The sequence below is a fragment of the Macrotis lagotis genome, chromosome 3 (genome assembly GCF_037893015.1).
Source record: "Macrotis lagotis isolate mMagLag1 chromosome 3, bilby.v1.9.chrom.fasta, whole genome shotgun sequence".
NCBI lineage: Eukaryota > Metazoa > Chordata > Mammalia > Peramelemorphia > Peramelidae > Macrotis > Macrotis lagotis.
The window spans coordinates 208,329,450-208,356,306 of NC_133660.1; positions in this window are offsets into that span (position 1 = coordinate 208,329,450).

A 26,857-nucleotide genomic window follows, 5' to 3' on the forward strand; every position below is an offset into this window, starting at 1 on the left:
CTGAGGCCAGATTTGAACCCAGGTACTCCTGACTCCAGGGCCGGTGCTCTGTCCACTGTGCCACCTAGCCACCCCTTGCTTATTCTCTTTATCCATACAGTGCTTTCACACTGAATATAATTAATGTTCATATATCTATGACTTGTCTGATGTGTTGGTTTTTTCCCAAAAACGCAGATCCTAATCCTCCCCATTCCTTCCTATCATGTCATCAGTTGCCCAATCTCAGTTCTAGCTGATAACTTTACTTCCTTTTGACGTATCAATAATTTCAGTATGGCATGGCCATGAGTTAGCTCTCCCTCTAAATATTTGACCAGGAATTTTTCAAGCATACCTCTTTCAAGCAAACATCTCCTTGAGGATATCTTTTACTCAGTGTCTTCTTCAAAATTACCTATTTATTGTGTGTTATGGTTTATAGCAGCTCCTCAATTATTTCTCCAAAATTATATCTCTTTACTGTTTTTGATGGTACTCATTTCAGATTCTTTGAAGTATGTAGTAGTGTTCCATGACATGTAATGATATCAATAGAGTATTGGTTTTAAGAAGGTTGGTCTTTGTTTCTGAGAATATCATTAAAATAGCTTCATAATTTCCTAAGGGTGATCCTGACAGGTTTCTTCTTTCTGATCAATTCTAGATCCAACTTATTGTATTATCTATTCAAGATACAAACAATTATCTACATATTTATGTAAACATATAAATATAAATTTATGTGCATACATACACATACATATACATATTCATCCAACTGATGTTATATATTCCATTAAATTGCATAACATGAAATCTGTACAAACAGTGTTTATTCATCCTCCCCCCCCAAGTAGGTGGTTAGATCTAATTTTTTTAATGGATGTCTTCCAGGCAGATCAATAATACACTAGGTTTGGGGCACAAATACCATGATATCATCTCTAAATAGGAACACAGAGTAAAATTCATTAATTTCTATATTATTGCCATGGCTGACTATCTTCCTCCTCTGCCCTCAAATACTGCCTTTGTACTTCAACATTCATGGTGATGTTCCTTTAAACATACTAAGATCCAAATTCCTCAGTCATTTTAAATCTAGTGACTTCTGCTTCACTCTATCTCAGTCCAATATAAGGATAACCACACTCTAGATCTTGCTATTGCATATAAATATTCTAATTTTCTGGAATTCCTCTACTTATCTCATAATGATTCTTGTTATATATATGCCTTAACTTTACTAAAATTTCTTCTTTTTCCTCACTGAAATTTCCAGTCTCTATAATTTGTTTCCTTCCTCATGTTTTTAACCTCTGCTTTTACTTCACTTTCCTCTTCTTTAATGTTGACTGTATAGTTATCCAATTTAACTCCATAATGTGCTCCACTCTAAAATCCCTTCTTTCCTTGTTCTTTTGGTGTTCATCCCCTTCCAAAACTCATTCTGGTATTACTCCCAGCATACAAATTCTCTCTTCCTGTGTACAGATTATTGAATAAAATTGGAGGAGATTATACAACTGATCTAAGTGCTTTATAAACTCATGTTATCTGATTTCAGATGTACCTTCCTGAGGTAAGACAATCCATGTAATTCCTCCTTAGTTAATATTCTATCTCATTCTTCAGAAAAATTTTATCAAGCATTCTGTTTCCTCTTCTAGACCTATCTATGTTCTCACTTCTTTCTCAACTAAGGACCTCAACTGTAATTTGCTGTGAAAATTGAGGTCATTTGATATGAATCGCCCCTTCTCCCATCTCTTAATCTTTTGACATTACCCTTCACCCTTTCTTTACCCCACCCCCTCCATCAGTTCATACAATAAACTTTTGTCCTGTCAAGGTCAACCTTTCTACATATGCCCAGGATTCAATCTTCTTCCATCTTCTCCACCATGAAACAGTTATCCTTTCCCCATATCTCTAACCTTTTAAAATATTTTTGCATATGTGATTATTAAATACATGTTTATTTCCTCTTTTTGTCCCTTTCTACTGTCTTCTTCTCTACTTCTTTTAAATATGCCCATTCTTGAAATACTTTCACTGGAACTTACTGTCCCATCAATATATTATTATATATCTCTTTTTCTTAGAACAAATTTTAGGGGAAAATGGTTTAGATTTACTACCTCTACTTCCTTTCCTTTCATTTCATTTAAATTAACCCTTTGAAATCAAACTTCTGACTTCACTGCTCAATTGGAAGTTTTCTCCAAAATTACAAATGATCCATTAATCCATTAATTGTAAAATTCTCTCCTTCCTTCTCTCTCTCTCTCTCTCTCTCTCTCTCTCTCTCTCTCTCTCTCTCTCTTTCTCACTTATCCTTCCCCAACCCTATCTGTATCCTTCTTGAAAAAATTTATCCTGAATAAGATCTTGCTTCTGTGAACTTGGACTATATTTCCTGTTTTCCTATTTTTGTCTAATTGTTCCTTGGCAATATCCTTTGGGAATCCACTTATCACATTATCTAGCTGTGTGGGATGCTCAAGGTTCTATCCTAGTTCCCCTACTTTCCTGTGATGATCTTGTTTGTTCCCTTGGCTTTAATTATATTTATGCTGCTAATTAAACTATCAATATACCATTTTACCCTCTTCCTTGAGATTAACTTTTTCATGGCATATCAGACATGTCAAATGGGGTATCTATGAGACATCTCAAATTTAACATTTCCTAAACAGACCTCAAGCTGCTCTTTCAGTTGATCACTATAGTACTTTTCCAGTATGTAGATTTATAACCTTCCTCTATACCCAACCAATTAATAAATTTATAGCTCCCCAATATATCTACATCTTTTCTCTCTATTCACATAGCCAACATTTTAGTTTACAGTTTCATTACTTCTTGCCTAGATTATTGCAGTGGCCTCTTGGTCTCTGCTTCTCAGTCCTGTCTCACTGTAGTCTAACTTACATAAAGCTTTCTAAATGATTTTTCTTATGTACACATCTCAATATATTTTTCTCTTCTATAAACTGCCATACTTCCTTAGTGCATCTAGGATCAAATAGACACTCTTCTATGTAAATTTAAAAAATCTCTTGCAACCTTGCCCAATCTGATCTTTCTAGTTTCATTTTAACTTATTCCCCTCTTCAAGGGTTTGCTGGTATTTATTTAGCCACTTGATAACTGAAAGGGGGAAAATGAATATACAACACATTTTTATACATTATTAAAATTTTCTTCATTATTCTCATAAACATAGACCATCAACAAAATAAAAAGATGATTAAAATCTTTGTCAGCTTACCGCTCCCCTTCTTTCATTTTGCTTTCTTGCCAAATGCGCTTTCCTTTTTATCTCACACATGACCCTCCATTATCCTTCTCCATGTCTTCGTACCAGTTTTCCCTCATACCTGAGATATACTCCCTTTTTATCTCTGCCTGATAGAATCCTTCTCTTCCTTCAAGATGCCCCTCAAGTTAAATTAGCTAGGTGCTGGCTTCCAAATTAGAAAGACCTGAGTTCAAATCCATCCTCAGGTCTTTACCAGTTGTATAACCTGCAGCAAATTATTTAACTTATGAATGCCTTAGTTTCTCCAAGTATAAAATAAGGATAATAATATACCTGCCTATCTCCTAGGAATGTTGTGAGGATCAGATGAGACCATATTTAAAAATGGCAAATAGCAGTAAATATGTGTTTCCTTCATTTCTCAAGAAGAACTCTTTCTATAAATCCTTTTTTGATTCCCTGTTACCTTATCTATCAAATTGACATTGAACTACCTTGTATTTATTCTTTTTAGAGTTAATCTCTTTATACATGCATATAAACTAATATATATTTATCAATATATGTATATTTGCTTATATACACACATATAATATAATATACCTATGGATGAAAGCATATATGAATTATAAATATAATAATCTTCATTAGAATATGAGTTCTTTGCAAATGGGAATGTTATCATTCTTTATATTCACTTGCCTAGTATCTAACAAAATACCTAGAATATAGCTTATCAAACATATATTTGTGTAATAAATATTTATTTTAAAGAAAATTTTGAGTGAATATGTAATTTTGATTATTTTAAATATCCAAATTAATAAAAAACATAGGATGGAAGACCAAATCTACATGCAAAAAAAGAACATATTAATAGAAAACATATCTAATGGTAATCATATCTAGACTGCTAGGGGAGAAAAAGGGAAGTAAAAAGATATTTACATGACAGCTTAAGTTTATATTTAAAAGCAATAGCAAGTTGTATATTAATTTTCATTTTCATGTTAACTCATTTTTGTTTATTATACTATGTGTGGAAATGCTTTTTTTTAATTCCATAAATTAAGAAAAACAAAGTAAATAAATATAAAAAAGAATAATTGGGTCATCTTGTACTTTGCCCCCAATCCTCTGCCTTAATATAAGGAAAAACTCTGATGTCATAATATTTCCTTATTTTACACTTTGATTCATATTACTGATCAGATAGTGATTTAATAATATTAGTAGCATTGTTGTCCTTTAAGAAATCTTCAAAGATTTTTTTTTTTGGTTAAGCTACTCCTTCTTGGAAGTTAGTCTTTTTGGCACTTTACTGAATTCATTTTATGGATAATCAGATAAAAATCACAATGGAATACTGTATTGATCATGTTTCAGTCATTTGTGTGATAATAGAAAAGCATTTCTTTTTGAATGGGGCAGCTAGGAGGTGCAGTGGACAAGGCAACAGCCCTGGAGTCAGGAGGAAATGAGTTCAAGCATAACTGCAGACACTAGATAATTAACTGTGTGATCTTGGGCAAATCTCTTAACCCCCTGACCCCCAATACTCCCCCAATAGAAATACCATTTGGGTAAGACTTCTTACTTTACTAATAAAATCTCATCGAGAATGTCTTGAATAAGTGTGTAGGATATTCTCATAAATAATTATGGTTTTGACTAAATAGCTAAGTATTTTTTAATGTTCTTTATGTTCCTTTTTTCAACATTGATATGGTCAAAATGTATTATTAATACTTTTGGCATCTCCCTTCCCCTCCTTTAAAAATTCTCATTCAATAAATAATTATCAATCACTTACTGTTTGCTAGGTAGTGTCTGTGCTAATGTGGGGATAAAAAATGCAAAATTTTTGTTATAATTGTGCCCTCTTCAGACCTTTTTTTATTTATATCTGGACTAATTCAACTATTTTTCTGATCTTTTGGTTTTGTTTTATTTAATTTTTTAATGCTACTTCTGCTTTTTCTATAAACCTATTTGGAATGCTTAAAAATCATTTATTTATTTATTTATTTGTTTGTTTGTTTGTTTAATTGTTTGTTTGTTTGTTTATTTATTTATGGCAATGAGGTTAAGTGACTTGCCCAAAGTCATACAGTTAGGCCATTATTAAATGTCTGAACCTGGATTTGAACTCAGATCCTCCTGACTCCCAGGGCTGGTTTTCTATTCACTACAACACCTAGCTGCCCCACACCTATTTAGGATTAAAACAGAAAAGGACAAGTACAATGACATTATTATCGTTGATAACAAAAACATATACCATATCCATATCTATATCTCTCTCTATGTCTATATTCTATTCATCCATTCATTCCTTCATCCAGTCTCTTGTATTTTGTCTTATTTCTTTTACTTACAGTTTTCTCATCCTTACATACCCTCAGGATAGTTTAGTATTTTGCTTAACTTTCTTTAAATTAGTTTTATTGCCAGTACTTCATCTTTTATGCATCCATCCTTCTTAAATCTTTCACCATCTTCTCTGTTGGTATGTGATTTACTATATTTAAGCACTATCATCTTCTTTAGTAAATTGTAGTGATAATTAATATGAGTGTTGATTTTTGTTTTTATTATCACTATTATCTTAATCTTGTCATACTGATCATTATTTTTGTTGTTGTGGTTTGCTTCTTTTATTATTAGTACTAACCCTCTACTCAGTAGAAAGTAAGCTAAGTTCATGGAGGTCCAGTGCTTAGCCTAAAGTCTTGCATTGTGAAAGGTTTAGATTGAGAAGAAGAGAGTGACTCCAAACTTTGCTGATTACTAGAGCATGATCTTAGGCAACTCAATATCTCTGTTCAATTCAGTGTTACTATCTGTAAAATGAGGAGGAAATCAACACTATTATGTCTTAAGAGTCTTTCACTTTTAAATACTTTGTACCCTATTTCTTGCTTTCTCAATGAGTATGGTAAATGTGTGAGGGGGGAAGGGAGATATTTTGGAACTCAAAATGTAAAAAAAAAAAGAAAAATAAATAAAAATCTTGTAATAAAAGATTGCAAGCTCCTTGAGGGCAGGGGCTTTCTAATGTCTTTCTTTGTGTCCCCAGAAGTTAGCATTGAAGCTGAAACAGAATAGGAATTTAATAGATATTTACTGACTTAAGAATAATCACTCAAACAAAAATGGATGAAAAAATGAATACTATGTGCTTTTGAAAGGTGGTTCTAACTTTAGGGCAAAATCTTTTTTTTAAAATTTCATTCATTTATTCATTCAACAGATATTCAGTATCTGCTGTGTCTAAGAAACTTATTGTAGATTATGGGTAAAATAAGAGCAGGCATTATCCTGCCTTTGTAGAGCACAGTGATTGGTAGTAGAATAGAAAAACAATAGAGAGGTACAACTGCTTATATGGCAATCATCTTGAAACAAATGAAACTGCTATGTTCAATTTATGTGCTAAGGAGTTGCAGAGAAATAAGAGAAGACTTCTTGAAGGAGTTAAGATTTGTGATAAATGACTGACATTTATATGGCACTTTATTAAAATGGCACTGTCCTAAGTCCTTTATAAATATTATCTCATTTGATCCTCAAAACAGCCTTGGGAAATAGGTGATATTATTTTCTCCATTTTTACAGTTGAGAAAACTGTGATGAAATGTAATTGACTTCTTTAGGATCACACAGTAAATATAGAAAGGGGTGTGAAGAAAGTTATGGAAGTCAGAAAATTGAAAGGCTGAGAGAGAATTGGACTATGGTCAGGTCACATAATTGAAGAAAAGTTTAAATTTTATCAACACCACACCGACTTGTGTATGAAAAGCATTGAATGCCAATTTAATGAGTGTGAAGTTAGAGAAAATTCTTAGCATACTATCATAAGATACTATAATAAAATAGTTGAGAAAAAGGCTTTTTGAGCAAAGGAGTAACTTTTAATGGATTTTTGCATTATTATGAGGGAAATTTTTAGAACGATATTATTAAAAATTTACTTCCTCTTAATTTCCTTTGGTTTCTGTAAATTTAATTATAAGAAGACTCTCTTAAAAGAAGATTGATGGATCATTAATAAAGCCTACTGCCAAAGAGTTATGGTAGTTACAACACATACTTTGGTGGCTCATCATATTCCATTACTGTTTTATGTGTAACTCTAAGGTTCTTTCAAGTGTGGACTTCCTTTAAGTTACTTTGGTCAAGTTTATTCTTATGTACTGAAGAAGAAAGGTGTTGATTCTGCTATCCTCTGGCCTCATTAAACTAGATTTCCAGTATCAGTTTTGGATATAAACTTTTCAGAAGAACATTAACAAGTTAGTGAGGTCCTAGAGATTGACTGTGATGGTCAAAAGACTGGAAACTACATCATTTAGCAATATATGAGGAAATTATGACTTTTTAACTTGGAATAGGAAAAAAATCCTTTACATAGATTTATGCAAGAGGAAGATGGGAGAGGGGTAGGTTAGATTTAATGATCCTTCTAGCTATATAATTTTATCATTTAATGATTTATGGATGCTTTTTAAAGGCTTTGAAGGACAGACATGAGGAAAAAAATCCTATTAAATGGGTTCAGATTGGCTCCAAAGTGCAAAACTGAGATTTATGTGTAGAGGTAATTTTTAAACTCAGATCCTCTGACCAAATCCAGTGGTTTTTCACTGTACCATAGCATGTCATAGAGTATTTATGTTTCACATAGTAGCAAGACTGAATTCTGAGTTCTCTAACATATATAATGATAATATTTAGCATCCTCAACCATACTGAAGATAATGTTGGGCAAATAACCAATGTATATATCACTGCTGCTGTTGTTGCTCCATCATTCCAGTTATGTCTGGCCCTTTGTGCTTCTCTTAACAAAAATATTGGGAGTAGTTCATCATTTCCTTTTCCAGCTCATTGTATAGATGATGGAACTGAAAAAAAGAGAGTTAAGTGATTTATTCAGAGTCACACAGCTAATAAGTATTTGAGGATGGAATTCAACTCAGGGAGATGAGTCTAACTGACTCCAGACCCAAAACTCTATCGTCTATGCCCCCTAACTGCCCATTGATAATATATATTTACACGTAATTATTTACAATTTGTTTAGCTCATTAGAAGGTGAGCCTTTGCCTTTATTGCTATCTCTAATGCTTTGCATAGTTCCTCGTATATAGTAAATTTTAAACAAATGTATGTTGACTTTTTTGGCTATATCTTGATTGTTAGAATAGAATAGTAGATACTTCAATAATTTTGAAATGAATTTATATGAGTGTCTTTTTTTACCTTTTAAATGTTACTCTATAAGCATATCATAAAATATGTAATCTATCTTTTTTTGTCCCTGAATCACTGACACCTAGGATTCCATTACCTTTGTTATAGGAATGTCTGAATAGAGGAAGGGTAGCTCCAAGATTAACTTCAATCTCTCAGTATCTGTTGAGTCCAGGCATATATTTCAATACAATACAAACCACAGGTGAAAACATACCTAGGTTTGGAGAAATAAGCAACAGAGAAATAAACAAATAAAACATCTTCTATAACACTTCTTCCCATAGAATGCCCTTCAGCTAATCATATAAATAAATGCAAACAAGAGAAATAGTAATGATTATTGATTTAGAGTTGAAAAAACATCCTCATTTTAGAAGAAAGTGAGGTTCTTTGAAATTAAATCTTGCTCAATATCCCACAAAAAATAAGCTGCAAATATTTGAACTCTTTTTTATTTCTTAAGATGTGATGATTTTAGTGTTTCCTTATAAGTGTGTTGCACAGCTAAGTGGTGCAGTGGATAGAGCACTGGCCCTGGAGTCAGGAGTAACTGAGTTCAAATCTGGCCTCAGATATTTAATAATTATCTAACTGTGTGGCCTTGGGCAAGCCACTTTACTCCACTGCCTTGCAAAAGAACTAAAAAATAAAAATAAGTGTGTTGCTAAGATGCCAACCCACCACAACACAGGGATCATCAGTGTGCTACAGTCAGTCCATACTCTAGAAATGATAGTTAAACTTTCAGAATGAATAGTTTTACCTTCAAAATTGGCATACACTATAGATAAGAATTAATTTTTTGTTGTTGATTGTTTAGTTTTTAAGAAAGCAATTGATAAAGTGGATAATGTAGTTTTTAATGATTAAAATGTTTACCATGGTTACATCCCCCTATCCTCTCTCCCTCAAAACTGATTGTCAAACATTCATCTGTTCTCCCTTGTATGACTCTTGAAGCTTCATTTTATGCTTGCATTTATTATATTTTTTCATATTCTTTGTATAAATTGCATTTCATATTGCTCAGCTTTTTTAAAGTACACCAACACCATTGATCTTCTATATTCACTTCAATAACACGGCAACTAAAATTTCATAAGGTTAAAGAGAGTATTATGATGTTCAACCATCTGTTAAGGCTACCTACTCTCTATCTCTCTTAACCATTTCATCTGGGAATGTTTCCCCAGATATGTTCCCAGTCCAATAACAAAACCAGCAGAATTTCTTTTTTCCTCTACTTGAATCACATTATAATTATTATAATAGTGTTTGTTTGATTACTGGCATTTTCTCATTCTTTGGGATTAATATGAGCAGTTGTTCTGGAGGAAGAAAGATATTATGATATTTTGACCTTTCCTGCTGTAATGAATTTTATCCTGCATTGCCTCTTGTATCCTACCCATTATGACTATTTGTGAGACCACATTTTTTTTTTATTTATGATATTATAGAATTGCTCTTTCCAGGAGAAATATTCTAATTTTCTCAGTCTCTTCTAATTTTTTTTTTTTCATTTCAAAAATATCCAATGACTCATCAACTCTTTAGTCTGGAATTTGAGGTAGACTAGGTATTATGTTTTAGTAAAATAACAAAAGCAATAACAATAATAATAATAATAATAACAGCTAGCCAATATATGTTTATACCTGTATACCTATATACTGTAGTTTTAATATTTAGGAAGTGCTTTATATAATTTAATTTGATGATAGTCAAACTCTTCTAGATGATATGTGCTTTAATTATTCCCATTTTACATGTGATGATACAAAGACTGGAAGTTTTTAAGTGATTTGTTCACCCAGATATAAATGATTAAGTCAAGATTTAAATTCATGGCTTCCTGATTCCAAGTCCAGATGACTATCTATTAAGGTCTATTTAGATCCTGAAGAAATGGGTTCCAGCGTGGAGCCAAGATGGTAGCAGGAGAAGAGCCTTTCCTAGGTGCTCTCTCCAAAATATTTCAAAAATCTTAAAATTATAACTCTTAACTAAAATTTTAAGAGATGGAACCCTCAAAAGCTCTGGAAGCACACCAAAACCAGGCAAAGACTGGGAAAATGAGTAAACAGAGAAAAAAGTGGAACCAGACTATTAACCAATACTTTCTCTATGATCCCAAGGATGATCAAAATACTCAATCTGAAGATGAGGAAATACAAGTTTTGGCATCTAAAAACTCCCAGAAAAACGAAAGTTGGGCTCAGGCTATGAGAGCTCAAAAATGATTTTGAAAATTAAATGAGGAAGTTAGAACAAAAATTTGGGGAAAAAATGAGAGAGATGCAGCAAAAACATGAAAACGAAGTCAGCATCTTAGTCAAGGAGATCCAAAAAAATGTCGAAGAAAATAACATGTTGAAAACCAGCTTAGGTCAAATGGATAAAACAGTTCAAAAAGTTGTTGTGGAGAAGAATGCTTTAAAAAGCAGAATTTTCCATATGGAAAAGGAGGTATGAAAGTTCTTTGAGGAAAATAAATTATTCAGATGTAGAATGGAGCTAAAGGACATTGATGAATTCATGAGAAATCAAGACACAATACTTCAACACCAAAAGAATGAAAAATTAGAAGAAAATCTGAAACATCTCATTGAAAATACAACTGGCCTGGAAAAAAGATTTAGGAAAGATATTTTTAAAATTATTGGGATACCTGAAAGCCATGAATGGGAAAAGAACCTTGATCTCATTTTTATAGAATTCCTACATTGCCCTGATATCCTAGAAGCAGAACGCAAATAAAAATTGAGAGAATCTACCAATCTCCCCCAGAAAGAGATCTTCAAAAAAAATCCCCAGGAATATTATAGTCAAGTTCCAGAACTCCCACATCAAAGAAAAAATATTACAAGCAGCCAGGTGGACACAATTCAAATATCAATGAACTGTAGTCAAGATCACACAGTACTTAGCAGCAACTACATTTAGGCCTCATAAGGCTTGGAATATAATATTCTGGAAGGCAAAAAGCTTGGAGTGCAATCAAGAATCAGCTACCCAGCAAAACTGAACATCCTCTTCCAGGGGAAATGATGGACTTTCTTTCTTTATTCTTCTTTTTTTTAACATTTTATTTTTTTTTTTCCAATTATATACAATAGTAATATGTACACATCATTTTTTGCAAGGCTTTGATTCTATAATTTCCACCCCCTCTTCCCTCCCCACCCCCAGAGCTGTCTGGCAGTCTCTACATTGTTTCCATGCAATACATTGATGTAAATTGACCCCCCCCCCAACCAAGAAAATGGGAATCCTCAAGAATAGAGACAGAGGGGAAAAAATAGTAATTTTCTATGGTCAGATTCCTCTTTTTCTGTTGTTTACTCATTTCCTCAGCCCAAGGCAAATTTACAGCACTTCCAAGGCTTTAGAATTTTTTTTTGGTGGGGGGGGGGGGAGGACACCACACTGGGACCTTTATTCCTCCAAAGTCTTGTGCTCTCTAGCCAGTGCTTTGATATGTAGATGACCACAGCACTGCCCTCTGCCCTGGGGCTACAAGGCCTGATCCAGCTATCTTAGTATGGAAGCCCAAACTGCAATCTGGGTCTGGGTGTAGGCAAACCACAGAGTCCTACCCCTTGGAGAGCAGAAAAATCTCTGCAGACTTCCCTTACCATCTCAGGGGGATGAAGGCTGCTTTCTCCCAATTCTCGCAGCAGATTCTGTGGCTTGTGCTCCTCACTCCACACTCACCCAGGTGCAGCAGAGTTCTCTCCCTGCCCCTTCAAGCTGTTGCTGATGATTTCTGGGCTGCACAGTGGCTTTTTTCCCAACCCCTGGTCAGCACATCTATCCCGTGAACTTCTAAATTATCTTGGACCGGGAAAATGTATCACTTAGTCTTTCTATGGGTTCTGCCCCCTCTAAAATTTGGCTAGAGTCATGCTTTGTTTTTTGGGGGGTTAGGGGGTTGGAGTTGTTGGGGAATACTGTCTTCATGCCTCCATCATGGCTCCGCCCCCAGGAAATGATGGACTTTCAATGAAACAGAGGAATTTCAAATGTTCCTGTTGAAATGACCAGAGCTGATCAGAAAATTTGACCTTCAAATACAGGAGTCAGGTGAAGCATAGAGAGTGGAGGAGGAGGGTAAATTATGAGGAATTGCATTCCTGCAAGAAAAATGAAGCTGATAATACTCATATGAACCTTCTCATTTAATAGAGCGGGTAGAGGAGCTTTTATAGATGAAGCACAGGAGAGAGCTGAATTTGAAGATATAATATATTGTAAAAATGGAGTCAATGATTAAAAGGTAAATACACTGGGAGTAAGAGAAAGGAGAGGTGGAATAGGCTAAGATATTTCATATAAAGGAGTTTTTTTTGCAATGAGCTTTTGCATTGATATGGAAGGGGGGAAGGCAAGGGGGAATGAGGAAACCTTCACTCTCCTCATAAATAGCTCAGAGAGGAAGCAGCATACACACTCAATAGGGTATGGACATCTAGAATAAAAAGGGGGACGGGGGAAGGAGGGATATGGATGATAGAGGAGAGTATAGATCATAGGAGAGAATAGTCAGATATAACACATTATTTTTTTACTTTTTGCAAAGGACTGGGAATGGGTGGCCTGCCCAGGACCATGGGGCTGGGTGTTTGCTGGGTTTCAGTGGTGGCATATGGGCTTGGGGGCCTCTTAGGCTTATGATAAAGAATGTGATCCACCAGAGACAGCTAATGGTATCAGAACACAGACTGAAATACTTTTGTTCTCTTTCTTTTACTTTATTTCCTCATGAGCTTCTATATTTTTGTGGGGGAGGGTGTATTATGTTTACTCTTAAACAAGAATATTTTAGTAATGTTTAAAGAATTGTGGAATTTGAACAAAGATCAAAGACAAAACAAAACAAAATAAAAACCATTATCTTATGTAATTCTGCTGTCTCTTACACTTTATGTTTCTTCCTTAACGATATGATTTCTCTCTCATCACATTCAATTTAGATCAATGTATACCATGGAAACAATGTAAAGACTAAGACTGCCTTCTGTGGGGGTTGGGGGAGGGAAGCAAGATTAAGTGGAAAATGGTAAAATTCATAATAACTAACTAGCTACATAAATAAATAGATAGATAAATGAATAAATAGATAAATAAATAAATAAATGGGTTTTAGTTCTGCTATTTACTAGCTATATAATCTTATATGTGTCATTACTCTCAATACTTTTGTTTTTTCACCCATAAACTACAGATTTTTCTTCCTCTTTTTGCTTTTCTTTAACTCACAGGAAATGGTTTCAGTAATGGATTTCTTCCACCTAAGGTTTTCCTAGATGACTTTTTCCCTCTGTTTTATTCTCTCACTTTCCTACCTTTCATTATACTTTTTGCAACTGTAGATTCCCTGTTTCCCCTGCTTTCAGGGGAATATAAGCTCCTTGAAAACAGAGATTGCTATTTAAACTTCCATGTTCTCAGAGACTTGCAGGGAGTTCTTGCACATTCCAAATGAAAAATAAATGTTTACTGAATGTGTGAAGTGTTTTCTATAGATGATCTGTTGATATATGGTGGACAAAGAGAGGACAGCTAAGTAGTGAAGTGGATAGAGTACCAGACCTATTATGAGGAAGACCTGAGTTGAGCAAATCACTTTCCCCTCATTGCTAACAAATCATTCCAGGATCTTTGCTATGAAAATCACAAATAGAATCATGGGTTTGACACAACTGAAAAGACTTAACAAAAAGAACTCATATCTTATCTCTTGTATCCTACCTATTGCCTTGTTGAGTTGTGGCTGCTTGCATTCTATTATCACCTGTGAAGAATCACACTTAGAGATAGGGAATGCAGGTGTACAGGAAAAAAGAGATTTATTGAAGTTACAATACAAGAGAAAGTAATAGGAAAATTAAATAGAGATCAAGGAGAAGGCCACATGGATTGCTAATTGATCTTGGCAGAACAGCTGCCAAGGCTCAACAGGAGTCTGGGAAGGTAAAGAGAGGGAACCCCTTCCACAGATCTCCTTAAATTCTCCTTCAGAGTCCATGGGACGGGTGGTGACCTGGGAGTGATCCAAGTCCCATGTTGGAGATTTTGTCTTTTGGGGAGGGATTTCTTATTGGTGGTCTCAGATGAGTTTCCAGGGCCTGCTCCCTAGCTGCCCTGTCCAAAAGAGAATGCAATCCAGCTCAGATTGAAGGTCAGATCCTCTGGCCCTGGCCTAAATTAGAGGATTAAGGAAGAAGGAATATTCTCTTAACAATGAAAACAAAAGATTTACAAAATTTGTCACCAAATGGTCTCAACACTCCCTATGCCCATGGTTCCCTGCATCAGAATTAAAGTGAACCATCATAGTATCCTCTCCTTGTCATAACACCCCTAATTTCCTAAATTGCATGCTGTCCTAGAAGGGGACAAATTTGGGAGTTTTGCTTTCCTTTTTTTTTTTTTTTTTTTACTCCTCCACTACTGAAATCTGGTGGTTTCATTTTAGGAAAGAAATGTAGAGCCCGAAAATGTAGCTCAAAGCCAGCAAACTAAATTCAGAAAGACTTAAATATCAAATGTCAACTCAGAAATGAAAGAGAAAAAAGAGAACATCTTTAGTGATGGAGAATCCCAGGAGTGATGCTGCTTTGCCCCTCTGTCTGATCACATAGCAAGAACTGTAGTCCCATTTTTCAAATCAAAGTTGCCACTTCTGAGGTTAAAAAGACACCATCTCAGAAATGACAGAGTGAGATGGTGCCTGGGGCATCTATTGTTTCCTTCTGTTCAATTAATGTGCTATTATTGAATTTGTACACTTTAATGAGTAGCAAAATAGAAACAAAAATGAGACTTGGGAATAGAAACATTGGGAAATGTTTAAAAGCTGTTGCCTATATTTTTGATTTACTTAGCTTGACATAAGTAATCAGTCAACAGAGCTATTAAATGATCAGCCTTTCTAGAACCCTGTTTAATGAAGTTGCTTTGTCCTGGCAGAGTATGAATTTGGAGTGAGAGAGTTTGAATTCAAATCTTAGCTCTGTTTCTTTTTATTCTTTTGACAAATGTCTTATCCCTGGAGCCTTGATTTCCTCATCTCTAAAATGGGTGATTGAATCTGATATTTCTGTCATTAAATCTAATGAATATAATACTTCTTCCTTTTTCTGTCCCTTAGAAAACCTGACCTGCTTCATTTCTTGGAAGGAGGAAATTCAGAGCTCAGTTGCCAGGATTGCAATTGTCTGGGAACGGGGTTGGGTGGGGCATACTTTCTGAATCACAACTAGGAGAAATCTTTCCAAACTTAAATTTTCCTTAGCACTTTATTTCTCACCTATATAATTATCGCATCCTACATTCTAACATAGTTGTTTATTTATACATCTAATGTGAAACTTGAGAGAGGGTAAGAACCCATGTCCTTAACTCCAGGGTCAGAGCAACTGAAGTGATTTTTAAGGGGAAGAGCTCACTCAGTCCATATGATTATTTCCTTATCTCAGAGTCCACAGAGAGAGTCATGCCAATTAGCAAGAAAATGGAAATGTTCAGATTTAAAGGATTCAGATATGAGTGATGGGAGAATTGCAGAAAAATAGTGGCACTTGACATAGAGAGTAGCAATTTATAGAAAGAACTTGGATTAGGAAATATCTTATTACATAAAGTGAAGATCCCTTTACCCATTTTTCCTGACCAACAATACTTTTTCATCTTAAAATAAAGGCTTGGTCTATCTCATTTCTAAGACTACTTTTAGCCCTAAGAATTTAATTTATTTATTATTTCTATTTTTCAGGGAAGATTTCTATTTTGGTTATATTTATTTTTCTTGATTGATGTCCATTTCTCTAATCTACTTAAGCCAAGTGTCCAAAAACGAAAGTCACAATATTCCTGATATGAGTTCCTATTAATATCATCTTCTCTATAGTTAAAATTCTGCTTTGGTTGTTCCAACTAGAATCAATCTCTAAATATTTTGAAAGTTCTAGAGCCTACTTATCTGTTGTCAAATGGTCTTGAGAAACTAATGCTTAATTATTACTTTCTCAATGAATGAAGTTTCTGCATTTCTGTTGAAACATAAAAACCAAGAACTGAGCTGAGTGTTAACAAAAAAATAAAAAAGTGCAACAAAGCATGTATGAAAAATTACTGAAATACTGCAAGGGAAAGCTTACATAGATCAAAGAGGGAATGAATTCAGTTTCATATGCAGAAGATTCTCCAAACAAGAGACTGGAGGGAGAATGAATCTGTCCAAATGATTTAAATATGGTATTTTGAATTTTTTTTGTATTCCCAGGATCAGTTTCATAGTTAGGAATGGAACTCTAGGGGGCGGAGCCAAGATGGCGACAAGAAGGGATCCAGTCTTAGGAGCTCTCTGATAAAACTCATCAGTTAAGGACTCTAACTAAACTTTCCAGAGAAAGAACCCACAAAGGGACACAGTGAGGCAGTTCTCCTACTCAAGGTAACCTGGAAAAGACCAGAAAGGCTCTGCTCCCCGTGATCGGAGAGGCAGCCCGCCAGAGGGGTGGCCCACAAGAGGGGTGGCCCACCAGAGAGAAAGAACTTCAACCTCCTGGAGACAGCTCCAGGGTGCTTGGAGTCACAGCTCACAGCAGCGGGGGAGTCTCCTGAGCTGCACCCCAAGGAGAACCGGGAACAAAGTGGGGGACCAACAGTGGGACCTCTGCCAGAGAAAGCATATGGAGCCCAGCCCTCGGGGCACACAGCTAGAAGCTTGGTCTTTTGCCCAGACCAGGAAACAGAAGCAGGCAGAGCCAGTAAGCAGGAGCCCCCAAGGCATGAGCCCATTGAGCTGAGGGAGGGGAGTGAAGAGAGACTGCTGAGCTCTGTCCTCAGCCCCAGGAACAGGACTCTGTGGCTCTGACCACATTCAGATCCTGATAGCAGTCTAGGCCTCCCCCCCACCACAGAACAACACCACCCCCCCCACCTCAGCCCTATGGCAGAGGGAGGTGCTTATGGTCATTCACAGACCAGGAGGGAGGCCAGAGCCTCACACACTGAGACCCTTGTGGGAGTGTCCCAAAAGCTCAAGAAGCACCCCAAACCAGGCCCAGGCTGGGAAAATGAGCACACAGAGAAACAAAAGGAAGACTATTGAGAAATATTTGCAAATGAGCCCAAGAAGGATCAAAATACTCAGTCTCACAAGCTCCTACATCTAAAGACTCCAAGAAAAACAGAAATTGGGCTCAGGCTATGACAGAGCTCAAAAAAGACTTTGAAAAATCAAATGAGGTAGTTGGAAGAAAAACTGGGAAAAGAAAGCAGAGAGATGCAGGAAAAACATGAAAATGAAGTCAGAAGCTTAGTCAAGGAAATCCAAAAAAATGATGAAGAAAATAGCATGCTAAAAACCAGCTTAGGTTAAATGGATAAAACAGTTCAAAAAATTATTGAGGAGAAGAATACTTTAAAAAGCAAAATTGGCCAGATGGAAAAAGAGATAAGAAAGCTCTCTGAGGAGAACAAATCCTTCAGACAAAGAATAGAATTCAGGGAGACTGATGAATTTACCAGAAATCAGTAATCAATACTTCAAAACCAAAAAAAATGAAAAATTAAAAGAATATGTGAAATATCTCATTGAAAAAACAACTGATATGGAAAACAGACTTAGGAAAGATAATTTAAAAATTATTGGAATACCTGAAAGTCATGACCAGGAAAAGAGCCTTGACATCATTTTCAAAGAATTACTACAGGAAAATTGCCCTGATATTCTAGAAGCAGAAGGCAAAATAGAAATGGAGAGAATCCACTGATCTCCCCAGGAAAGAGATCCCAAAAAACCAATCCCCAGGAATATTATAGCCAAGTTCCAGAACTCCCAAGTCAAAGAGAAAATATTACAAGCAGCCAGAAGGACACAGTTCAAATATCGTGGAGCTGCAGTCAGGATCACACAGGACTTAGCAGCAACTACATTGGAAGCTCGTAGGGCTTGGAATACAATATACTGGAAGCCAAAAGAGCTTAGAATGCAGCCAAGAATGAACTACCCAGCAAGGCTGAATGTCCTCTTCCAGGGAAAAAGATGGACTCAATGAACCAGGGGAATTTCAGAGGTTCCTTTTGGAATGGCCAGAGCTGAACAGGTTTGATCTTCAGATACAGGACTCAGGTGAAGCATGGAGATTGGAGGAGAGGGGGGAAATATGAAGGACTTAATGAGGATGAACTGCATATAACTGCATGAACGGCATAGAAAAATGACACTGATAATACTCATATGAACCTTATCAGTTAATAGAGCAGGTAGAGAGAGCTTTTATAGTTGAAGCACAGGAGAAAGCTGAATTCAAAGATAAAATATGGTGTAAAAATGGAGTCAATAGAAAAAAAAGGGAAATGGAATGGGAGAAAGAAAAAGGAGAGGGGGAATAGTACAAGATATTTTACATAAGATTTTTTTTATTACAATGAGCTATTGCAATGATTTGGAAGGGGGGAGGCAAGGGGGAATGAGGGAACCTTTGCTTTCATCAGAGGTGGCTAGGAGGGGAAACAGCACATATACTCAATGGGGTATAGACATCTGGAGTAAGAACGAGGGGTGAGCAGGGGGAAGGGGTGGGGATGTGAGTGATGGAGGAAAGGATGGACCATGGGGGGAGAGCGGTCAGATATAACACATTTTCTTTTTTACTTCTTGCAAGGGGCTGGGATTGGATGGCCTGTCCCAGACCATGGGGCCAGATAGATTCTGGGCCTAAGGGGTGGTATGGGGGCTCAGGGCTTCTTGGCCCCAGGACCAGGGATCTGTCTGCTGAGCCAGTCAACGACTCTACAGCAGAGTCAGAGTGAAAGGAGAGGGAAAATAGAGTACATGGTAGTGGAGAAATAAGAAAGGAGGGAGTTGTTATCAGCAATGGCAATGGTGGAAAAATATGGAAGTAACTTTTGTGATGGACTTATCATAAAGAATGAGATCCACGCATGACAGAGTTGTTGGTATTAGAACAAAGACTCAAGCACATTTTTTGTTATTATTATTTGGGGGAGGGTGCAGGGCAAGTGGGCCTGGATGGCCTGCCTGGGGCCACATAGCAGGATGATCTTTGGGTGTCTGGGGCTGGATTTGGACCCAGGTGCTCCTGGCTCAAGGACCAATGCTCTGTCTGCCACCCAGCCACCCCTACTATTATTACTATTTTATTTTATTTTGGGTCTTTTTTTTCCCTTCTTTTTGGTTTTTGCAGGGCAGTGGGCATCATGGAGCTTGCATGTCACACAGTTGGGTGATTGTTGGGTTTACGAGGCTGGATAGGGGCTTGGGTGCTCGTGGCTCCAGGGCTGGTGCTTCGTCCATTGTGCCACCTGGCCATACCTACAATTATTACTATATTACTATTATTTTTTTAATTTAAATTTTTTTCTCTCCCCTTTACTTTTTTTCGCCCAAGCAAGTCTATCTATATTCATGGGGGAAGAGGGGTATTTTGTTTAGTTGTAAACAAGAATATTTTATTAATGTAAAAAAATTTGTACAAAATGAGAATAAAAAATAAATTTAAAAAAATGGAACTCTATAGTGATCCAGTTCAGCTAATTACTAAAAAAACCCAATTCTTTCTATTGTATTCCTAAGGAGTGGTCATTTTGCCTTCCTTTAGAGGGGAGAGCTTCCCAAACTTGGATAGGAGGACCATTAGAAGGATTTTTTCCTACCATCAAGCTTTTTATCAATTCCTCTTGCTTCATTTTAATTCTGCCTTCTGGGGCAAACACAACAAATATAAAACTTATTTGACATGTTAGCCCATCAAATACTTGAAAACAATTTTTATGTTTCATTTGAATTTTCTCTCATCTGAGTGAAATATTCTTATAATTTCAAATGATCCTCATTTGACATGAGCTCAAGACCTTTAATCTTCCTAATTGCCCTCCTCTGTATCTTTTTTGACTCATCAATGATTTTTCAAAAAAATGTGTTGACAACAACTTCACACAATTCTCTACCAGTGTCATTGTTGTTCAGTCACATCAGTCACATATGACTCATCATGACCCAATTTTGAGTTGTTTTGCAAAGATACTGGAATAGTTTGCTATTCCTTCTCTAGCTCATTTTATAGATGAGGAAACAGGCAAACAAGATTAAGTTACTTGACAGGGTCACATAGCTAGTAAGTATTTGAATCCAGATTTGAACTCAGGAAGATGAATCTTCCTGACTCTAAACCTGGCACTCTATCCACTTTGCCATCTAGCTGCTTTCCTAGGGCAAAGTACAATAGGACTATAATTTCTTTTCCCCTTCTTTTTCTTCTCTTCTGCACTGCTGATCAAGACATCCTAAATCTAAATTAGTTTATTGGTTACCACAGTATGGTTTTGATGTGAATTGACCTTGTATTCTGATAAAACTATTATATTGTTTTTTTTTTTTTGGTTTTTGCAAGGCAGTGGGGTTCAGTGGCTTGCCCAAGGCCACACAGCTAGGTAATTATTAAATGTCTGAGACCGGATTTGAACCCCGGTACTCCTGACTCCAAGGCTGGTGATTTATGCACTACGCTACCTAGCCGGCCCTCTATATTGCTTTTTAAACAGACTAATGTATAACCATATTTTCCCTTTTGGTATTTATAAATCTATTTTAAAACCATGTATATCACTTCACTTATATAGTTATTGAATTTTATTCTTTAGGGTCAAATCAAATGCTCAGTTTTTCAAACTCTTTTTAGGTCCCAATTCATTTAGAATTTAACTAATCCCTTCAAATTTGTGTTATATACAAATTTGATCAAAATTTTTTGGACCCTTACCCAAGATGTTGATCCAAACATATTGTTAATTAGCATAGAGCCTAGAAGAGATCCTTGCAGTACTCCTCTTAAGATGTCCTTCTAATTGAAAGCCCATCCATTAATGACATTTTTTGCATTCTATATGTTCACCTGGTTCTGAACACACCTAATTTTACTTATCATATTCCCTTCTCCTTATCTTTTCAGCAAGAATAGCATGAATGTCTTTGACAATCACCTTATACTAAAGGATAATGGAAATATATACATATGTACTAGGAAGTATTGTGCTCCCATCTGTTTTTTCAATATATTGCTACTAATCTATTCTATTATTCTCTATATGCAGAGCACAGCCCAAGGTTTAGTATGTTATATCAGACCATGACGTGCAATAGAAGCGTATGTTCTAGCAGTGATTCCAAAACAGAAAACAAGACAAATAGCACGAGGCCCTTGAAAAAATCATTATCCTTTTGGGGAGACTTAAGCATTTAAATTAAAGCAGGGTTAAGCATTAGAAGGAAAAGGGAAAATCCACTTTACTTCCATGCTATCTTTACATCCATGCATTAGAATGTCATTGTGGAAAAATGAAATATAGGTCAACCTATATCTGATTAGCCATCCCCTCTACAATATTGCCACAATGTAGAACCATAGCTTCTAAAGATTGCAGTGATGAAAAACTCCTTTCCTTACTAGGCTTTTAACTGTCAATTGTTCCCAAAGAGGAATTCGAAAAGGAGTAGAAAACTTTCAGAAAATTCTTATTGTTGCATCTTTCTTCTGTATATCTGAGCCAATTCTACTTTCCTGCAATATTTTGCTTTATGCTCAGGTTCTGTACTCTGGGGGCTGAGTAGTTAAAGTTGAGTGCCTCTTCCATATAGCTTTAAAAACAATTGCAAACAACATCATTAAGACTAAAATAACTTAGCCCCACCCAAGCTTGCTCATTCTGAGACCTATAGAATGAAGTAATGATCAGTCCAATTCTGTGTTTCCCCATGAACTTTGTCCATGAGCTTTTCTTGGGACAAATACTAGAATTGTTTTCCATTTCCTTTTCCAGGCTGTCCCCCATTTCACAGATGAGTAACTGAGGGATAAAGAGATTAAGTTATTTGCCTAGCTTAATAAGTATCTGAGTTTGGACTTAAACTCAGATTTTCCTAATTCCAAGTTTAATATGCTTAAATACTTCATAACCTAGCTGACACTGGTAATTAGTTGTGCAGGGTCAGTTGAGGAAGTATTTTTTTTAATAGAGAGATTTTATTACTTTTGAATAATTCAAGGAATCAATCCTATACAAATACCTGAAAATCACAAAGCATTAAAGTCTTAGTGAGGTTTTAAGCAACTGATGGTTAAATACTTGACACATGAGAGATGCTATGACTAAATCTATTTCCATTTCTATTACTCCTTCTACTATATCACTAGTCAAGAAGTTGACTATAGTGTAGGCATTATGTGGAGCTAGACCTGGATGGCAATTAGGAAACCATTTTTGTCCTAGATTTGTCACTTATTCAGAAATATCTAATTTGTCCTCCAAGTACTCTAGGGTTGTCCCTCATTTTTCAAATGTATAGAAAGTGGCTTGTCCAATGTTACCAGACCTTTACTTCATTACAAACTTTCATAGTTCACATACTGTACTTTCTTCACTCTCTCTTATTGACTGCTGGTATCTGTGGAACATTTGCTAATTTACTTACCCTATCTGAGGTACAAATACTTTAGTCATAAAAGTAAACACCTTTCAAGGTCATCCTTTTTGCTTATGGATTGCAACATGCAGTGAGAAAATTTCTTATCAAAGTGTCAGAAAAGGGGTCAGAGAACAGCAAAAACATCCAAAAGCATCCTTATTAAAAAGTAGAAGGGCATTGTCTTCCCCAAAATTTAGCCCAGCTGATGGGTTTATTCATCTACATACTTTATATAATCTTTCCTCCCATAAATTAATTAACAATTATTTATTAACTACCTGATATTTACCAAGCACTGTGCTAGGTGTTTGAGATTTAAAGACAAAAAATGAAGCCATGCATAATTTAAAAGAATGGAAGAAGTTACATAAACACAAACACATATAACTAACATGTGCATATGTATATATGAATACATATATAAACTTATCATGTTTTATGATACAAACATAGGTATATTAAAGATGTAAATATATACTAAGGGTACATAGGAAGGAGTTCACTAGAAGTTAAATTTTGCTTTTTTTCTATTATATATACATTATTTTGAAGAATCATTTATTTATATAACATATGCATATAGGTATATATCTACATTTATAACCATATAAGTAGGATGTATCAATGAAAGAGAACAGATAGATTCTAATTAGTTTAAACAATGAGTCACCTGAAATTTGGAATTATTCAAATTTATACTGATTATTTCTCTTGAATTGAAAGCAAAAAATTGTCTTTTATATTATTTTAATTTCACACTGTTTAGATTTGAATACATGTGACCACTTAATTGGATTTTTAAAATTCATTCTAATAGGGACCAAGATGTTTTATTATTATTATTATTATTATCATTATCATTATTATTATTATTAAATATAAGGTAGCTGGTGTGGGGGGCAGGATTTGGAGAAAATCAAGAAAAATTTAGTACTTAAAAGTTATTTACAAGGAAAAAGTGGTCCTGTGAAACAGAGATATGAAGGTGATATATTCCAGGTATGGGACATGGTCAGATCAAAGGCATGAAAATGTAAAGCAACCTTGTTATTTGTAAAGAATAGTGAGTAGATCAGTTTGACTGGATCATAGCATGCAGAAGGGAAAGGAATATGAGGACTATCCAATAAGGTTGAAAAAAATTGTTTGGTGCCAGGTTTTCTAAGATTTAAAAAAAGAAGAATTCATGTTCTATTCTAGAGTTCATAAGAAACCACTAGAATTGGTTAAGTGGAGGGACCCACACGGTTAGATTTGTGTTTAAGAAAAAATTTCTTTGACAGCTGTCTGAGAACTTTAGGCAAGGGCAATATGTATGGTTACAAAGTCCTAATGCCTAAATTACGTTGATAGTTCCAGGGATATGTCATCTTATTAATGTGGGAATTCCGTCAACTAAAGCAGATTGCAGCCAATCTTCGTAACCTCCCATCGCGACTGTATTCTCTCATTATTCTAGTACAAATTTTTCTAAACTGAGAATGTTTCTTTAATTCCCTTGAAAAGGTATAAATCCAAGAATGCATATGGGATTTCCAAGTGTTAAATCTTACTCTCATCTACCCTCCCTTTTATCACACATTGTTTTAAATATTTTTTTCCACTTCTCTCAAGGGATTATTGGTTGGTAACTTGATTAGTCACCTTAACTCATATGATAATATTGTCATCATAGCCCATTTATGTTAAGTATTTAAAATTTTATACAATTCTTTCATCCCATCCATCCTAGAAGATACATACATACTGGAAATATTATTATGATTTTTATACATGAGGAAACTGTGGTCCATTGTTTTAAATAATTTTTCTACAAATCTACAGATGGTATGTATCACAGATGGGATATAGAATCTGTTTCTTCAAAATTATAAGTTCAGTGCTTTCTCCACTACCCAATCCTGTTAGTCAACAGCAACTCTGGGAAAGAGGTATTTTGGTAATCATTATTCCTCCCATACCTGAATTAATAAAGCTTTCAGGAATAGATACATTTCCCTTTCCAAATATGTCAAGGTTCTCAGCATAGTGTTGCAATTAAGGGCAACAAATCAATTTCTATTGACTTTGTATCATTTGGAAGATATTGAGATGCATCAAATAGAAAGATTAAATCAGGAGGTATATGAGATCAGTACTTTTCCTTCAATGATCCTGGAGAAGTAGCATGATGGAACAGAAAGAATAGTGATACTGGAATCAGAAGACCTTGGCAAAAATCACTGAGGTACAGATAACTTAGAAGTCATCCTTTCCAACTCTCTCATTTTGTAGATGAAGAAACTGAGGTCTTGAGAAGCTTAATCCTTGGACACTTAGATAGTAAACTTTAGAAACAAGATTTGAACCCTATTCTCTGATTACAAAGTTAATAGTTTTCTTCTTTCTCATCCTCTTTGTCCAGATATTTACTTTTGTACCTTGTGTCCTGGAGAATAATGGGACTTTTCCTATATGGGCATCGATTTCATGCATAAAAAAGTAACAATTCAATTTAGCAAGTGCTTCATATTCTAACCATCTCAATTAGTCAATCAAACATTTATTAAGGTCCTATTATGTGCCAAACGCTATGATAAAAACTGGGGATACATTGAAAACACACTCTTTGCCCCCAAGGAAGTCAAAATCTAATGGGGAGAAAGCACATGAAATATTATGTACAAAGAAGGGATATGGAGCATTGTGGGATGAATAGAAAATAATCTATACAGAGATTAGAATTAGAATTAGAATTAGAAAGGATTGGGACAGACTTCATAGAGAAGGGATTTTTAATTGAAACTTGAAGGAATCCTGGGAAGCCAGGAAGCAGAAATGAGAAAAGAGAACATTATAGGAATTGTGGACATCTAGTGAAAGTATTGAGCTGAGAGATAGAGTATCTTTTTATAAAAAGAACAAGAAACTAAGTTTCATTAAATCAAACATGGTTATAAATAGTGAAAGTTTCACTATTCCTCTGGAATACACTGTTTTGTATCAGTAAAGGTAATAATAATAGCTATCCTTTGATTCAAAGATAATCATGCCAACCAAATAAATGGTTATATGACTTTCACATACTTTCTTTTTAATTAATAATTAATTTATTTTCATCCATATGAGCATATATATTTTTAAATTACAAAACGTCCTTCCACCCTCCCTTCCCACCCCCCTCCCCCAGTGGCAAACACTCAGGTTAGCATTGTACTTACATGTTTTTGTTAAACATGTTTATAGATGAGTTATTTTCAGTATGAAGAATTAAGATTAAGGGAAAGATACATAAAAGAGAATTTTTATAAAGTGTTCATCAGATTCTGAAAGGTGTTTTTGTTTCTGTTTTCTCACAATAATTATTAAAGGGAAATATCTAAATAATTAAAAAATGTAGCAGAGACAGATGATATCATGAATTTCCATATATATTATCCCCAGCTCCAATATTAAAATTAATTATAACAATTCCTAAAAGATGTTATCTATTCCTTTCAAGCACCCACACACATACACAAAATCTATCATTAATAAATTAACTATTAGCTCCATTGATTCCATTCCTCTTTAGAATTAATGATGAATATAGTTCCTAAATTCCCCCATTTGTAGGTTTAACCAAGTCCAACCATCTTTGCTTCAGAGTAAGTATTTAGGAAAAACTTTTTTTACTATCTATCACAAAAAGCCCCTTCATATACTTGACAGCCATTATAGTCTTTCCCTCAGCTTTCTCTTTTCTAAGTTGACTGAATTGAATTTCTTTAACCTCAGCCCTCAGGGGTGAATTCCCAACCCTTTCACAAATTGTCAATTGCCTTCTTATTATTTGAAGGTTGTTTTTAAAGGAGAATCAAGAACAAAAT